The following is a 21554-nucleotide window of genomic DNA, read 5'->3' on the forward strand; positions in this document are numbered from 1 at the left end:
TCTACCAGCAGCATCCTAGTTATCCTAGCTAGTCGGTACAGCTCGGTAAGCTAGCTAGCTACTCTACCAGCAGCATCCTAGTTATCCTAGCTAGTCGGTACAGCTCGGTAAGCTAGCTAGCTACTCTACCAGCAGCATCCTAGTTATCCTAGCTAGTCGGTACAGCTCGGTAAGCTAGCTAGCTACTCTACCAGCAGCATCCTAGTTATCCTAGCTAGTCGGTACAGCTCGGTAAGCTAGCTAGCTACTCTACCAGCAGCATCCTAGTAACCATAGCTACCACTACATCATCACCGGCTGTCTGCATTTCTTGTGGACCGATGGAGCTCCCCGGTTGTTTCTTCCACCTGTTAAATCCCGGTGAGGCTTCTCCCTCTCTCGTTGACGGTTGCTGGCTACCTCTGTCCGGTTCTCCTCTCTTCACTAGATGGACGGTAACTTTAGTGTTTAACCCGTCTGTGTCTAATGACCAAACTTTTGAATATTATTTTCAGGGCGCCTCAATAGCAGGTATTGAATCCCGGGTAAATAATCACTAGTCAGAACCTCAACCTCAGTATACATTCATTATAAAAATCATCTTAATATCTGATATTGTGAGTAAACAACCTCGAGAGTGCGTCTTCCAGCCCTCCAATAAATTACACCATTCAACCTTCCCGGTTAGTAACTTTACCTCAACATCCCCTGGAGAAGGCAGAGTAACGACACCAGCCTTTTAGCGGGGCTGACAGACTGACTACAACGCTCGCGACGCTAAATGAATTTCGTCATTAAAAATGACACACTGCTCGCGCGCGCCAACGAGCGTCTAGAAGTCAGTTATATTTGTGAAACTCTTCTTATGTTTCCCCATCTGAGCTCAGAGTAGATGAGAGATGTAATGTTTGTCTCTGTTGTGTTGAAGTCCAATCAAGCAGGAGAGACCAGCCTCCCCTGTTCCCAGCTGTGTGTCCATGAAGAGTGACTGGTCTATGGAACCTCCTCTAACCTTTAGAGAGGGAGACTTTTCTACTGAACAAAGGTAAGAAGAACTCATGGGTCCTGGTCAGTGATTTAAACAACACTGTCTCTAGTCATTTCTCCTCTCCCATTTTCCCATTTATTGTTGTTGTTTTCATAATTCATAGGCTAATCATTTTGTCCATTTTCATAGTCCTAAAACAATATTAAACAAACACAACATTCCCTCCGTGTGTTTGCGTGTGTGTGTGTGTGTGTGCGTGTGTGTGTGTGTGTGTGTGTGTGTGTGTGTGTGTGAACTCCCTGGATGAGGAGATGTAATCTCATGTTTTGTCCACAGAAACCAACAGGAGAGATCAGAGTCAGAGATTCTCAGTGGTCAGTCTTCCCAGAGTCATCAAACAGACCTGGCCTCCATATTCAGTGTATGTGGTCCTGTTATGTACATTTGTTTTTGTTTACCTCAAGCAAAGTTGACCTGTCAATCATTCATTAATGTGTTAATGAGAAAGCATTTGTCTCTTAATTTATTCCAGATGCTTGAAGAGAAAATTCTGACATTTGTGAAGAACGAGCTGAAGATGTTCAAGAGGATTCTTAGTCCAGAACTCCCAGAAGGCTTTGAGAGTCAGAAGCAGGATAAGGAAGTGGTGGATGATGAAGATGAGAAGCAGGAGAGCAGTGCCAGAGAGGGGGCTCTGAAGATCACACTGCACGTCCTGAGGAAAATGAACCAGAAGGAGCTTGCTGACACACTGGAGAAATGTAAGATCTGTCTGCCTCATGTTGAATGCTGTTTTATAACATTTAAAAGCTGTAGCTAAAGTACAGCTAAAGTAGCTGTGTAACTCAATGATATTGTAGCAGCCTTAACACAACACCTAGTGACCTCATCAAGTAGCAGCAGGGATGTGTTGTGTTGATTCATTTAGAGAGAGAGACAACATTAATAATACCGTCAATAATACCAATAATAATATAATCAGTCACACCAGTCTGTAATGCATTATGAAAACATTTATACAGTCAGTTAAGATAATACATTATTATAATTTAAAACGTTACAACAGTCTTACAATACTGTAGGCATTAAAACAGACGTAATATTAATATCCTCTGTGTTATTTCTTCATTCAGATGATTTTGCTGTGATTTGCCAACGTGAACTCAAATCTAATCTAAAGAAGAAGTTTCAATGTGTATTTGAGGGGATCGCTAAACAAGGAAACCCAACACTTCTCAATAAGATCTACACAGAGCTCTACATCACAGAGGGTGGAACAGGAGAGGTCAATAATGAACATGAGTTGAGACAGATTGAGACAACAACCAGGAAACAAGCAAGACCAGAGACTGCAATCAAATGTAACGACATCTTCAAACCCTTAACTGGACAAGACAAACCTATCAGAACTATGCTGACAAAGGGAGTCGCTGGCATTGGAAAAACAGTCTCTGTGCAGAAGTTCATTCTGGACTGGGCTGAAGGAAAAGAAAATCAGGATGTCTAATTTGTATTTGCATTCCCTTTTCGGGAGCTGAATTTGATGAAAGGAGACAAACACACTTTCATTGAACTTCTTAATCACTTCTCAATGGAAACCAAACAATCAGGAATCTCTATCTACAACAAGTACAAAGTTCTGTTCATCTTTGATGGTCTGGATGAGTGCCGACTGCCCCTAGACTTCCCGAAGAACAAGATCTGTTGTGACGTCACAGAGTCAACCTCAGTGGATGTTCTGCTGACAAATCTCATCAGGGGAAATCTGCTTCCCTCTGCTCTCCTCTGGATAACTACCCGACCTGCAGCAGCCAATAAGATCCCTTCAGGGTGTGTTGACCAGGTGACAGAGGTACGAGGGTTCAATGACCCACAGAAGGAGGAGTTCTTCAGGAAGAGATTCAGTGATGAGGACCTGGCCAGCAGAATCATCTCACACATAAAGACATCAAGGAGCCTCCACATCATGTGCCACATTCCAGTCTTCTGTTGGATTTCTGCAACAGTCCTTGAACACATGCTGAAACATAAGAGAGAAGAGATGCCCAAGACTCTGACTGAGATGTACACACACCTTGTGGTGTTTCATACCAAACAGAAGAATGAAAAGTATCTTGGGAAAGAAGAGACAGGTCCACACTGGAATAAAGAGAGCATTCTGTCACTGGGAAAACTGGCTTTTCAACAGCTTGTGAATGGCAATCTGATTTTCTATGAAGAAGACCTGAAAGAGGCTGGCATTGATATTAATGAAGCCTCAGTGTACTCAGGATTGTGCACACAGCTCTTTAAAGAGGAATGTGTGCTGTACCAGGACAAGGTGTACTGCTTCGTTCATCTGAGCATTCAGGAGTTTCTGGCTGCTGTATATGTGTTCCTCTCATTCATCAACAACAATCAGAATCTAATGGACAAACTGCAAACAAACGACAAGTCTGAAGTTACTTTCTACAAGAGTGCTGTGGATAAAGCCTTACAAAGTGAGACAGGAAACCTGGACCTTTTCCTCCGCTTCCTTCTGGGCCTCTCACTGGAGTCCAATCAGAAGCACTTACGAGGTCTACTGACAAAGACAAGAAGCAGCTCACAGAGCCACGAAGAAACAGTCAAGTACATCAAGGAGAAGATCAGGGAGAATCCCTCTCCAGAGAGGAGCATCAATCTGTTCCACTGTCTGAATGAACTGAATGACCATTCTCTAGTGGAGGAGATCCAAAGCTTCCTGAGATCAGGAAGTCTCTCAAAACCCAACCTGTCACCTGCACAGTGGTCAGCTCTGGTCTTTGTGTTGCTGACTTCAGAAAAGGAGCTGGATGTGTTTGACCTGAAGAAATACTCCAGATCAGAGGAAGGTCTTCTGAGGCTGCTGCCAGTGGTCAAAGCCTCCAGAGCTGTTCTGTAAGTAAATACAATGACATTCAAGTACTAATCAGCTAGAATAAATATTCAGTTTAGAGAAAAAAAGGTATTATAATATGTATATAATATTATATTGAAAAACATATTGAATAAATGCATTGATGTTCACATTAGTATAACAATATGACCATACAATTCTAGGAGACAGAGGATGAATCTATATGTTGTTTGAGAGAATAAACCAAATGCATCTGCCATTATCCCTCTACACTACTGGTGTTAAATTAACAGTGTGTTTGTGAAGTCATGATGATCTCTTTGTCAGGCTGTCAGGCTGTGGAGTCACAGATGAAGGCTGTGCTTCTCTGGTCTCAGCTCTGGAGTCAAACCCCTCACACCTGAGAGAACTGGATCTGAGTAACAATGACCTGAAGGATTCAGGAGTGAAGCTGCTCTCTGCTGGACTGGGGAATCCCCACTGTAAACTGGAGACTCTGAGGTCAGTATTATCAGATATGAAAGCACTTTATGTGTGTAGTTCTCCCATTTGAAAAAGTCGTAATTAATATAATTTGCAGTTTGTCTCGGTTGTGTTTTGGATGTTTTTCCTAATAGAAACTGAGTGGTGAATAATGTCCTGTCATTTTGGAGTCACTTCACTTGTATTGTCAGTAAGAATAGAAGATGTTTCTGAACACTTCTACATTCATGTGGATGCTACCATGATGATGAATAATCAGGAATGAATCGATGATAATGATGAATGAGAAAGTTACAGAGGCACAAAGATCATCCCCCCTCTGTTATTGGTAATGGTGAGAGGTTAGTATGTTTTGTTGTAGCCTCTGTTATTGGTAATGGTGAGAGGTTAGCATGTTTTGTTGTAGTCTCTGTTATTGGTAATGGTGAGAGGTTAGTATGTTTTGTTGTAGCCTCTGTTATTGGTAATGGTGAGAGGTTAGTATGTTTTGTTGTAGCCTCTGTTATTGGTAATGGTGAGAGGTTAGCATGTTTTGTTGTAGCCTCTGTTATTGGTAATGGTGAGAGGTTAGCATATTTTGTTGTAGCCTCTGTTATTGGTAATGGTGAGAGGTTAGCATGTTTTGTTGTAGTCTCTGTTATTGGTAATGGTGAGAGGTTAGCATGTTTTGTTGTAGTCTCTGTTATTGGTAATGGTGAGAGATTAGCATGTTTTGTTGTAGTCTCTGTTATTGGTAATGGTGAGAGGTTAGCATGTTTTGTTGTAGCCTCTGTTATTGGTAATGGTGAGAGGTTAGCATATTTTGTTGTAGCCTCTGTAACTTTCTCACTCATTATTATTCATGATTCATTCATGATCTTACTCAGTCAAGGCGTCACAGGCTTGATGTCTCATGGTGTTCGAGGAATATGGGACCAGATATACTTTTGACTGATTTAATACACTTTAAGTGTCAGAATACTTATGACTTCTTCAAATGGGGGGGACTAGATACATAAAATGCTTTAATTTTTCTAAACGTTGAAACAGATATGTATTAAAATATCCTCAAATAAAAGGTGACATTATAAACTGTCACCTCATATGAAACATTTGATCTCAAATCCAAAATGCTGGAGTATAGAGACACATTTAAAATGTTAGCTTCACTGTCTAAATAGATATGGTGTGGACTGTTTACTCAATACGATCTAAATATTATACCTCACTGTCTAAATAGATATGGTGTGGACTGTTTACTCAATACAATCTAAATCTGATACCTCACTGTCTAAATAGATATGGTGTGGACTGTATACTCAATACAATCTAAATCTGATACCTCACTGTCTAAATAGATATGGTGTGGACTGTATACTCAATACAATCTAAATCTGATTCCTCACTGTCTAAATAGATATGGTGTGGACTGTATACTCAATACAACCTAAATCTGACACCTCACTGTCTAAATAGATATGGTGTGGACTGTCTACTCAATACAATCTAAATCTGATTCCTCACTGTCTAAATAGATATGGTGTGGACTGTATACTCAATACAACCTAAATCTGACACCTCACTGTCTAAATAGATATGGTGTGGACTGTCTACTCAATACAATCTAAATCTGATACCTCACTGTCTAAATAGATATGGTGTGGACTGTATACTCAATACAATCTAAATCTGATTCCTCACTGTCTAAATAGATATGGTGTGGACTGTATACTCAATACAATCTAAATCTGATACCTCACTGTCTAAATAGATATGGTGTGGACTGTATACTCAATACAATCTAAATCTGATACCTCACTGTCTAAATAGATATGGTGTGGACTGTATACTCAATACAATCTAAATCTGATACTTCACTGTCTAAATAGATATGGTGTGGACTGTTTACTCAATACGATCTAAATATTATACCTCACTGTCTAAATAGATATGGTGTGGACTGTATACTCAATACAATCTAAATCTGATACCTCACTGTCTAAATAGATATGGTGTGGACTGTATACTCAATACAATCTAAATCTGATACCTCACTGTCTAAATAGATATGGTGTGGACTGTTTACTCAATACGATCTAAATATTATACCTCACTGTCTAAATAGATATGGTGTGGACTGTTTACTCAATACAATCTAAATCTGATTCCTCACTGTCTAAATAGATATGGTGTGGACTGTATACTCAATACAATCTAAATCTGATACCTCACTGTCTAAATAGATATGGTGTGGACTGTATACTCAATACAATCTAAATCTGATACCTCACTGTCTAAATAGATATGGTGTGGACTGTTTACTCAATACGATCTAAATATTATACCTCACTGTCTAAATAGATATGGTGTGGACTGTATACTCAATACAATCTAAATCTGATTCCTCACTGTCTAAATAGATATGGTGTGGACTGTATACTCAATACAATCTAAATCTGATACCTCACTGTCTAAATAGATATGGTGTGGACTGTATACTCAATACAATCTAAATCTGATACCTCACTGTCTAAATAGATATGGTGTGGACTGTATACTCAATACAATCTAAATCTGATACTTCACTGTCTAAATAGATATGGTGTGGACTGTTTACTCAATACGATCTAAATATTATACCTCACTGTCTAAATAGATATGGTGTGGACTGTATACTCAATACAATCTAAATCTGATACCTCACTGTCTAAATAGATATGGTGTGGACTGTATACTCAATACAATCTAAATCTGATACCTCACTGTCTAAATAGATATGGTGTGGACTGTTTACTCAATACGATCTAAATATTATACCTCACTGTCTAAATAGATATGGTGTGGACTGTTTACTCAATACAATCTAAATCTGATTCCTCACTGTCTAAATAGATATGGTGTGGACTGTATACTCAATACAATCTAAATCTGATACCTCACTGTCTAAATAGATATGGTGTGGACTGTATACTCAATACAATCTAAATCTGATACCTCACTGTCTAAATAGATATGGTGTGGACTGTTTACTCAATACGATCTAAATATTATACCTCACTGTCTAAATAGATATGGTGTGGACTGTATACTCAATACAATCTAAATCTGATACCTCACTGTCTGTCTTCTGACTGATACTGCTTTTTAAACTGGTCTGGTCAGTCTACTGTAATATTTGTACTATACAGGTTTCAGGACACTGATATATCTGAATATGTTGAAAAAATATACTGCCACTATTTTCACCTCCAAAGAATATCAGTGTGATTTTAATATGATTTGACTCTTTGCAGGCTGTCAGGCTGTCTAGTCACAGAGGAAGGCTGTGCTTCTCTGGTCTCAGCTCTGAGGTCAAACCCCTCACACCTGAGAGAGCTGGACCTGAGCTACAATCACCCAGGAGACTCAGGAGTCAGACTGCTCTCTGCTGGACTGGAGGATCCACACTGCAGACTGGAGAAACTCAAGTATGTAGAGGGTTTATGTCAATGTTCATATCAGACATGTTTGACTTATTAGGCTAGTTAAGACAAACGTTCTGACCACCACTTGGACAAAGTTATAAGTTACTGTGTGTGTGTGTGTGTGTGTGAATTCAGGTGTATCCCTCAATGACTGTCTGTTCTTCTGCTTACCGCTACAGTGTGGAACATGGTGGAGAGAACAGAATGAAACCTGGGATTAGAAAATGTGAGTGTTGACTGCTGTGAAGAATATGACTAAGAATAAGGCTTAATTCAAGTTAATTCAAAGTCAAAGACCACCATCATTACTTACTTGGTCATATTAAATATCAGCTGTAGTTCTACAGAAGCAGAAATCAGGGACACCAAAGTTTACAAAGAGGTGCTTTGACTGTGTGTGTGTGTGTGTGTGTGTGTGTGTGTGTGTGTGTGTGTAATTAATGTGAATAAGTGTGTTTTATATTACCAGACAGTATAACATCTGATCATTCAACAAGTCTCAAGTTACCTTAACTTCTCCTTTTGATACCTAGAAACATCTACATTAAATGAATTAGTGAAAAGTGAGTTAACATTCTAATGTGAATGATGATGATTTCTAATATTGTGTCTGGTTTCATCCATCAGATGTCTGTGATCTCACACTGGACCCAAACACAGTAAACAGACTCCTCTCTCTGTCTGAGGAGAACAGAAAGGTGACATGTGGGAGAGAGGAGCAGCTGTATCCTGATCACCCAGAGAGACTTGAGGACTGTAGACAGGTGCTGTGTAGAGAGGGTCTGACTGGGCGCTGTTACTGGGAGGTAGACTGGAGTGGGGGGGCTGTTATAGGAGTGACATATAAAGGAATCAACAGGAGAGGAGGGGCTAATGACTGTTGTTTTGGATGCAATGACAAGTCCTGGAGTCTGATCTGCTCTGACAACAGTTACTATGCCTGGCACAATAGTAATCCCACTACCATAGACGTCCCCTCCTCCAGCTCCCACAGAGTAGGAGTGTATCTGGACTGGCCAGCCGGCACTCTGTCCTTCTATAGAGCCTCCTCTGACACACTGACCCACCTGATCACATTCACCTCCACATTCACTGAGCCCCTCTATCCAGGGTTTTGGGTTTGGGATGATGGTGAATCAGTGTCCCTCTGTCAGTGACACACACACACACACACACACACACACACACACACACACACACACACTGGACAAACACACACACACCTGCTGGACACACACTTGACACACACACACACACACACGCTGGACACACACACACACATGCTGGACACACACACACGTACACACGCTGGACACACACTGGACACAGACACACACGCACTCACGCTGGACACACACACACACATGCTGGACAAACACACACACACACTGGACACACACATGCTACACACACACACACACACACACTGAACACACACTGGACAAACACACACACACACTGGACAAACAAAAACACACACACACACAAACACACACACACTGGACACACACACACACTGGACACACACATGCTGGACACACACACACGTACACACGCTTGACACACACACACACACTGGACACAGACACACACGCACTCACGCTGGACACACACACACACATGCTGGACAAACACACACACACACTGGACACACACATGCTACACACACACACACTGGACACACACTGGACAAACACACACACACACTGGACAAACAAAAACACACACACACACAAACACACACACACACACTGGACACACACACACACTGGACACACACATGCTGGACACACACACTGGACTCACAGACACACATTGGACAAACACACACACACACACTGGACACACGCACGCTCTGGACAAACAAACACACACTGGACAAACACACACACACACTAGACAAACAAACACACACACAAACACAGTGGAAACACACACTGGACAAACACACACTCACTGGACAAACACATTGGACACACATGCATATATATATAGGACCTCTTACAATAACACTGTTAAAATACCAATGTGATCATTTGTCTTTTATGTTGAAAAACAAATTGTACAATTATGTATAATTATATATGGATCATGTTCACAAACACACACACTGGACACACAGTGTGATCATTTGTTGTCTATTATGTTGAATAACACACAGGAAACACACAAACACATTGGACACACACACATGCGCATCTTCCTATAATTGTGACCTTGACCCAGGACCTCTTACAATAACATGTCTTTTATGTTGAATAACAAATTGTACAATTATATACAATTATATCTGGACATACTCTCCATAGTTGTATAATTATATATGGACATACACTCCATAGTTGTATAATTATATATGGACATACACTCCATAGTTGTATAATTATATATAATTATATATGGACATACACTCCATAGTTGTATAATTATATCTGGACATACTCTCCATAGTTGTATAATTATATCTGGACATACACTCCATAGTTGTATAATTATATCTGGACATACACTCCATAGTTGTATAATTATATCTGGACATACACTCCATAGTTGTATAATTATATCTGGACATACACTCCATAGTTGTATAATTATATCTGGACATACACTCCATAGTTGTATAATTATATATGGACATACGCTCCATAGTTGTATAATTATATCTGGACATACTCTCCATAGATGTATAATTATATATGGACATACGCTCCATAGTTGTATAATTATATATGGACATACACTCCATAGTTGTATAATTATATATAATTATATATGGACATACACTCCATAGTTGTATAATTATATCTGGACATACGCTCCATAGTTGTATAATTATATATGGACATACGCTCCATAGTTGTATAATTATATCTGGACATACTCTCCATAGATGTATAATTATATATGGACATACGCTCCATAGTTGTATAATTATATATGGACATACGCTCCATAGTTGTATAATTATATATGGACATACGCTCCATAGTTGTATAATTATATATAATTATATCTGGACATACACTCCATAGTTGTATAATTATATATAATTATATATGGACATACACTCCATAGTTGTATAATTATATATGGACATACGCTCCATAGTTGTATAATTATATATGGACATACTCTCCATAGTTGTATAATTATATATAATTATATATGGACATACGCTCCATAGTTGTATAATTATATATGGACATACACTCCATAGTTGTATAATTATATATGGACATACGCTCCATAGTTGTATAATTATATCTGGACATACTCTCCATAGTTGTATAATTATATATAATTATATATGGACATACGCTCCATAGTTGTATAATTATATATGGACATACGCTCCATAGTTGTATAATTATATATGGACATACACTCCATAGTTGTATAATTATATATGGACATACTCTCCATAGTTGTATAATTATATCTGGACATACTCTCCATAGTTGTATAATTATATATGGACATACACTCCATAGTTGTATAATTATGTATGGACATACTCTCCATAGTTGTATAATTATATCTGGACATACGCTCCATAGTTGTATAATTATATATGGACATACACTCCATAGTTGTATAATTATATATGGACATACTCTCCATAGTTGTATAATTATATATGGACATACTCTCCATAGTTGTATAATTATATATGGACATACGCTCCATAGTTGTATAATTATATATGGACATACGCTCCATAGTTGTATAATTATATATGGACATACTCTCCATAGTTGTATAATTATATATGGACATACGCTCCATAGTTGTATAATTATATATGGACATACACTCCATAGTTGTATAATTATATATGGACATACACTCCATAGTTGTATAATTATATCTGGACATACACTCCATAGTTGTATAATTATATATGGACATACTCTCCATAGTTGTATAATTATATCTGGACATACTCTCCATAGTTGTATAATTATATATGGACATACACTCCATAGTTGTATAATTATATCTGGACATACTCTCCATAGTTGTATAATTATATATGGACATACTCTCCATAGTTGTATAATTATATATGGACATACGCTCCATAGTTGTATAATTATATATAATTATATATGGACATACGCTCCATAGTTGTATAATTATATCTGGACATACGCTCCATAGTTGTATAATTATATATGGACATACTCTCCATAGTTGTATAATTATATCTGGACATACTCTCCATAGTTGTATAATTATATCTGGACATACTCTCCATAGTTGTATAATTATATATAATTATATATGGACATACGCTCCATAGTTGTATAATTATATCTGGACATACTCTCCATAGTTGTATAATTATATATAATTATATATGGACATACACTCCATAGTTGTATAATTATATATAATTATATATGGACATACACTCCATAGTTGTATAATTATATATGGACATACACTCCATAGTTGTATAATTATATCTGGACATACTCTCCATAGTTGTATAATTATATATGGACATACACTCCATAGTTGTATAATTATATATAATTATATATGGACATACTCTCCATAGTTGTATAATTATATATGGACATACACTCCATAGTTGTATAATTATATATAATTATATATGGACATACGCTCCATAGTTGTATAATTATATCTGGACATACGCTCCATAGTTGTATAATTATATATGGACATACTCTCCATAGTTGTATAATTATATATGGACATACGCTCCATAGTTGTATAATTATATCTGGACATACGCTCCATAGTTGTATAATTATATATGGACATACGCTCCATAGTTGTATAATTATATATGGACATACGCTCCATAGTTGTATAATTATATATGGACATACACTCCATAGTTGTATAATTATATATGGACATACGCTCCATAGTTGTATAATTATATCTGGACATACGCTCCATAGTTGTATAATTATATATAATTATATATGGACATACACTCCATAGTTGTATAATTATATATGGACATACGCTCCATAGTTGTATAATTATATATAATTATATATGGACATACGCTCCATAGTTGTATAATTATATATGGACATACGCTCCATAGTTGTATAATTATATATAATTATATATGGACATACACTCCATAGTTGTATAATTATATATAATTATATATGGACATACGCTCCATAGTTGTATAATTATATATGGACATACACTCCATAGTTGTATAATTATATATAATTATATATGGACATACGCTCTATAGATGTATAATTATATATGGACATACTCTCCATAGTTGTATAATTATATCTGGACATACGCTCCATAGTTGTATAATTATATATGGACATACACTCCATAGTTGTATAATTATATATAATTATATATGGACATACACTCCATAGTTGTATAATTATATCTGGACATACTCTCCATAGTTGTATAATTATATATGGACATACGCTCTATAGATGTATAATTATATATGGACATACTCTCCATAGTTGTATAATTATATCTGGACATACGCTCCATAGTTATATAATTATATCTGGACATACACTCCATAGTTGTATAATTATATCTGGACATACGCTCCATAGTTGTATAATTATATATGGACATACGCTCCATAGTTGTATAATTATATCTGGACATACTCTCCATAGTTGTATAATTATATATGGACATACACTCCATAGTTGTATAATTATATATAATTATATATGGACATACGCTCCATAGTTGTATAATTATATCTGGACATACGCTCCATAGTTGTATAATTATATATGGACATACGCTCCATAGTTGTATAATTATATCTGGACATACGCTCCATAGTTGTATAATTATATCTGGACATACGCTCCATAGTTGTATAATTATATCTGGACACACGCTCCATAGTTGTATAATTATATATGGACATACGCTCCATAGTTGTATAATTATATATGGACATACGCTCCATAGTTGTATAATTATATCTGGACATACACTCCATAGTTGTATAATTATATATGGACATACGCTCCATAGTTGTATAATTATATATAATTATATATGGACATACACTCCATAGTTGTATAATTATATATGGACATACGCTCCATAGTTGTATAATTATATCTGGACATACGCTCCATAGTTGTATAATTATATATGGACATACGCTCCATAGTTGTATAATTATATATAATTATATATGGACATACACTCCATAGTTGTATAATTATATATAATTATATATGGACATACACTCCATAGTTGTATAATTATATATGGACATACGCTCCATAGATGTATAATTATATATGGACATACTCTCCATAGTTGTATAATTATATCTGGACATACGCTCCATAGTTGTATAATTATATATGGACATACGCTCCATAGTTATATAATTATATCTGGACATACACTCCATAGTTGTATAATTATATATGGACATACGCTCCATAGTTATATAATTATGTATGGACATACGCTCCATAGTTATATAATTATATCTGGACATACGCTCCATAGTTGTATAATTATATATAATTATATATGGACATACGCTCCATAGTTGTATAATTATATATGGACATACTCTCCATAGTTGTATAATTATATCTGGACATACGCTCCATAGTTGTATAATTATATATAATTATATATGGACATACGCTCCATAGTTATATAATTATATCTGGACATACTCTCCATAGTTGTATAATTATATATGGACATACTCTCCATAGTTGTATAATTATATCTGGACATACGCTCCATAGTTGTATAATTATATCTGGACATACGCTCCATAGTTGTATAATTATATCTGGACATACGCTCCATAGTTGTATAATTATATCTGGACATACACTCCATAGTTGTATAATTATATATAATTATATATGGACATACGCTCCATAGTTGTATAATTATATATAATTATATATGGACATACGCTCCATAGTTGTATAATTATATCTGGACATACTCTCCATAGTTGTATAATTATATCTGGACATACACTCCATAGTTGTATAATTATATATGGACATACGCTCCATAGTTGTATAATTATATATAATTATATATGGACATACGCTCCATAGTTGTATAATTATATATAATTATATATGGACATACGCTCCATAGTTGTATAATTATATATAATTATATATGGACATACACTCCATAGTTGTATAATTATATATAATTATATATGGACATACGCTCCATAGTTGTATAATTATATATAATTATATATGGACATACGCTCCATAGTTGTATAATTATATATAATTATATATGGACATACGCTCCATAGTTGTATAATTATATATAATTATATATGGACATACACTCCATAGTTGTATAATTATATATGGACATACGCTCCATAGTTGTATAATTATATATAATTATATATGGACATACACTCCATAGTTGTATAATTATATCTGGACATACTCTCCATAGTTGTATAATTATATATGGACATACGCTCCATAGTTGTATAATTATATATGGACATACACTCCATAGTTGTATAATTATATATGGACATACTCTCCATAGTTGTATAATTATATATGGACATACTCTCCATAGTTGTATAATTATATATGGACATACACTCCATAGTTGTATAATTATATATGGACATACTCTCCATAGTTGTATAATTATATATGGACATACACTCCATAGTTGTATAATTATATATAATTATATATGGACATACACTCCATAGTTGTATAATTATATCTGGACATACGCTCCATAGTTGTATAATTATATATGGACATACGCTCCATAGTTGTATAATTATATCTGGACATACTCTCCATAGATGTATAATTATATATGGACATACGCTCCATAGTTGTATAATTATATCTGGACATACGCTCCATAGTTGTATAATTATATCTGGACATACGCTCCATAGTTGTATAATTATATATGGACATACGCTCCATAGTTGTATAATTATATATAATTATATCTGGACATACACTCCATAGTTGTATAATTATATATAATTATATATGGACATACTCTCCATAGTTGTATAATTATATATAATTATATCTGGACATACGCTCCATAGTTATATAATTATATATGGACATACGCTCCATAGTTATATAATTATATATGGACATACACTCCATAGTTGTATAATTATATATGGACATACGCTCCATAGTTGTATAATTATATATGGACATACTCTCCATAGTTGTATAATTATATATAATTATATATGGACATACGCTCCATAGTTGTATAATTATATATGGACATACACTCCATAGTTGTATAATTATATATAATTATATATGGACATACACTCCATAGTTGTATAATTATATATGGACATACGCTCCATAGTTGTATAATTATATATGGACATACGCTCCATAGTTGTATAATTATATATGGACATACGCTCCATAGTTGTATAATTATATATGGACATACGCTCCATAGTTGTATAATTATATATGGACATACTCTCCATAGTTGTATAATTATATCTGGACATACGCTCCATAGTTGTATAATTATATATGGACATACGCTCCATAGTTATATAATTATATATGGACATACACTCCATAGTTGTATAATTATATCTGGACATACTCTCCATAGTTGTATAATTATATATGGACATACACTCCATAGTTGTATAATTATATATAATTATATATGGACATACACTCCATAGTTGTATAATTATATCTGGACATACACTCCATAGTTGTATAATTATATATGGACATACTCTCCATAGTTGTATAATTATATATGGACATACACTCCATAGTTGTATAATTATATCTGGACATACGCTCCATAGTTGTATAATTATATATGGACATACGCTCCATAGTTGTATAATTATATCTGGACATACACTCCATAGTTGTATAATTATATATGGACATACGCTCCATAGTTGTATAATTATATCTGGACATACACTCCATAGTTGTATAATTATATATGGACATACACTCCATAGTTGTATAATTATATATGGACATACGCTCCATAGTTGTATAATTATATATGGACATACGCTCCATAGTTGTATAATTATATATAATTATATATGGACATACACTCCATAGTTGTATAATTATATATAATTATATATGGACATACACTCCATAGTTGTATAATTATATCTGGACATACACTCCATAGTTGTATAATTATATCTGGACATACTCTCCATAGTTGTATAATTATATCTGGACATACACTCCATAGTTGTATAATTATATCTGGACATACGCTCCATAGTTGTATAATTATATATGGACATACACTCCATAGTTGTATAATTATATATAATTATATATGGACATACGCTCCATAGTTGTATAATTATATCTGGACATACGCTCCATAGTTGTATAATTATATATGGACATACTCTCCATAGTTGTATAATTATATATGGACATACGCTCCATAGTTGTATAATTATATCTGGACATACGCTCCATAGTTGTATAATTATATCTGGACATACGCTCCATAGTTGTATAATTATATCTGGACATACGCTCCATAGTTGTATAATTATATCTGGACATACGCTCCATAGTTGTATAATTATATCTGGACATACACTCCATAGTTGTATAATTATATATGGACATACGCTCCATAGTTGTATAATTATATATGGACATACGCTCCATAGTTGTATAATTATATATAATTATATATGGACATACACTCCATAGTTGTATAATTATATATAATTATATATGGACATACACTCCATAGTTGTATAATTATATATGGACATACGCTCCATAGATGTATAATTATATATGGACATACTCTCCATAGTTGTATAATTATATCTGGACATACGCTCCATAGTTGTATAATTATATATAATTATATATGGACATACGCTCCATAGTTGTATAATTATATATGGACATACGCTCCATAGTTATATAATTATATCTGGACATACACTCCATAGTTGTATAATTATATATGGACATACGCTCCATAGTTATATAATTATGTATGGACATACGCTCCATAGTTATATAATTATATCTGGACATACGCTCCATAGTTGTATAATTATATATAATTATATATGGACATACGCTCCATAGTTGTATAATTATATATGGACATACTCTCCATAGTTGTATAATTATATCTGGACATACGCTCCATAGTTGTATAATTATATATAATTATATATGGACATACGCTCCATAGTTATATAATTATATCTGGACATACTCTCCATAGTTGTATAATTATATATGGACATACTCTCCATAGTTGTATAATTATATCTGGACATACGCTCCATAGTTGTATAATTATATCTGGACATACGCTCCATAGTTGTATAATTATATCTGGACATACACTCCATAGTTGTATAATTATATATAATTATATATGGACATACGCTCCATAGTTGTATAATTATATATAATTATATATGGACATACGCTCCATAGTTGTATAATTATATCTGGACATACTCTCCATAGTTGTATAATTATATCTGGACATACACTCCATAGTTGTATAATTATATCTGGACATACGCTCCATAGTTGTATAATTATATCTGGACATACGCTCCATAGTTGTATAATTATATATAATTATATATGGACATACGCTCCATAGTTGTATAATTATATATAATTATATATGGACATACGCTCCATAGTTGTATAATTATATATAATTATATATGGACATACACTCCATAGTTGTATAATTATATATAATTATATATGGACATACGCTCCATAGTTGTATAATTATATCTGGACATACGCTCCATAGTTGTATAATTATATATAATTATATATGGACATACGCTCCATAGTTGTATAATTATATATAATTATATATGGACATACGCTCCATAGTTGTATAATTATATATAATTATATCTGGACATACTCTCCATAGTTGTATAATTATATATGGACATACTCTCCATAGTTGTATAATTATATCTGGACATACTCTCCATAGTTGTATAATTATATCTGGACATACACTCCATAGTTGTATAATTATATATGGACATACACTCCATAGTTGTATAATTATATCTGGACATACACTCCATAGTTGTATAATTATATATGGACATACTCTCCATAGTTGTATAATTATATCTGGACATACGCTCCATAGTTGTATAATTATATATGGACATACGCTCCATAGTTGTATAATTATATATAATTATATCTGGACATACTCTCCATAGTTGTATAATTATATATGGACATACTCTCCATAGTTGTATAATTATATATGGACATACGCTCCATAGTTGTATAATTATATCTGGACATACGCTCCATAGTTGTATAATTATATATGGACATACGCTCCATAGTTGTATAATTATATATAATTATATCTGGACATACTCTCCATAGTTGTATAATTATATATGGACATACTCTCCATAGTTGTATAATTATATCTGGACATACGCTCCATAGTTGTATAATTATATCTGGACATACGCTCCATAGTTGTATAATTATATATAATTATATCTGGACATACTCTCCATAGTTGTATAATTATATATGGACATACTCTCCATAGTTGTATAATTATATATGGACATACTCTCCATAGTTGTATAATTATATATGGACATACACTCCATAGTTGTATAATTATATATAATTATATATGGACATACACTCCATAGTTGTATAATTATATATAATTATATATGGACATACACTCCATAGTTGTATAATTATATATGGACATACGCTCTATAGATGTATAATTATATATGGACATACTCTCCATAGTTGTATAATTATATCTGGACATACGCTCCATAGTTGTATAATTATATATGGACATACGCTCCATAGTTATATAATTATATCTGGACATACACTCCATAGTTGTATAATTATATCTGGACATACGCTCCATAGTTGTATAATTATATATGGACATACACTCCATAGTTGTATAATTATATATAATTATATATGGACATACGCTCCATAGTTGTATAATTATATCTGGACATACGCTCCATAGTTGTATAATTATATATGGACATACTCTCCATAGTTGTATAATTATATATGGACATACGCTCCATAGTTGTATAATTATATCTGGACATACACTCCATAGTTGTATAATTATATATAATTATATCTGGACATACTCTCCATAGTTGTATAATTATATATGGACATACGCTCCATAGTTGTATAATTATATCTGGACATACGCTCCATAGTTGTATAATTATATATGGACATACGCTCCATAGTTGTATAATTATATCTGGACATACACTCCATAGTTGTATAATTATATATGGACATACGCTCCATAGTTGTATAATTATATATGGACATACGCTCCATAGTTGTATAATTATATATAATTATATATGGACATACACTCCATAGTTGTATAATTATATATAATTATATATGGACATACACTCCATAGTTGTATAATTATATATGGACATACGCTCCATAGATGTATAATTATATATGGACATACTCTCCATAGTTGTATAATTATATCTGGACATACGCTCCATAGTTGTATAATTATATATAATTATATATGGACATACGCTCCATAGTTGTATAATTATATATGGACATACGCTCCATAGTTATATAATTATATCTGGACATACACTCCATAGTTGTATAATTATATATGGACATACGCTCCATAGTTATATAATTATGTATGGACATACGCTCCATAGTTATATAATTATATCTGGACATACGCTCCATAGTTGTATAATTATATATAATTATATATGGACATACGCTCCATAGTTGTATAATTATATATGGACATACTCTCCATAGTTGTATAATTATATCTGGACATACGCTCCATAGTTGTATAATTATATATAATTATATATGGACATACGCTCCATAGTTATATAATTATATCTGGACATACTCTCCATAGTTGTATAATTATATATGGACATACTCTCCATAGTTGTATAATTATATCTGGACATACGCTCCATAGTTGTATAATTATATCTGGACATACGCTCCATAGTTGTATAATTATATCTGGACATACACTCCATAGTTGTATAATTATATATAATTATATATGGACATACGCTCCATAGTTGTATAATTATATATAATTATATATGGACATACGCTCCATAGTTGTATAATTATATCTGGACATACTCTCCATAGTTGTATAATTATATCTGGACATACACTCCATAGTTGTATAATTATATATGGACATACGCTCCATAGTTGTATAATTATATATAATTATATATGGACATACGCTCCATAGTTGTATAATTATATATAATTATATATGGACATACGCTCCATAGTTGTATAATTATATATAATTATATATGGACATACACTCCATAGTTGTATAATTATATATAATTATATATGGACATACGCTCCATAGTTGTATAATTATATCTGGACATACTCTCCATAGTTGTATAATTATATCTGGACATACTCTCCATAGTTGTATAATTATATATGGACATACGCTCCATAGTTGTATAATTATATATGGACATACGCTCCATAGTTGTATAATTATATATGGACATACTCTCCATAGTTGTATAATTATATATGGACATACTCTCCATAGTTGTATAATTATATATGGACATACTCTCCATAGTTGTATAATTATATATGGACATACGCTCCATAGTTGTATAATTATATATAATTATATCTGGACATACTCTCCATAG

The 21554-nt window shown here is 33.8% G+C and overlaps 1 protein-coding gene and 1 pseudogene across 1 annotated transcript in view; one reads left to right on the plus strand and one right to left on the minus strand.

Moving 5' to 3' along the window:
* Positions 1-8943, plus strand: part of LOC118938461 — a 942996-nt pseudogene extending 934053 nt beyond the window's left edge.
* Positions 1-21554, minus strand: part of LOC110515254 (NACHT, LRR and PYD domains-containing protein 12) — a 184199-nt gene that overhangs the window by 46888 nt on the left and 115757 nt on the right. The window lies entirely within an intron of this gene.

Source organism: Oncorhynchus mykiss, chromosome 13, assembly GCF_013265735.2.
Source record: "Oncorhynchus mykiss isolate Arlee chromosome 13, USDA_OmykA_1.1, whole genome shotgun sequence".
Classification (NCBI taxonomy): Eukaryota; Metazoa; Chordata; class Actinopteri; order Salmoniformes; family Salmonidae; genus Oncorhynchus; species Oncorhynchus mykiss.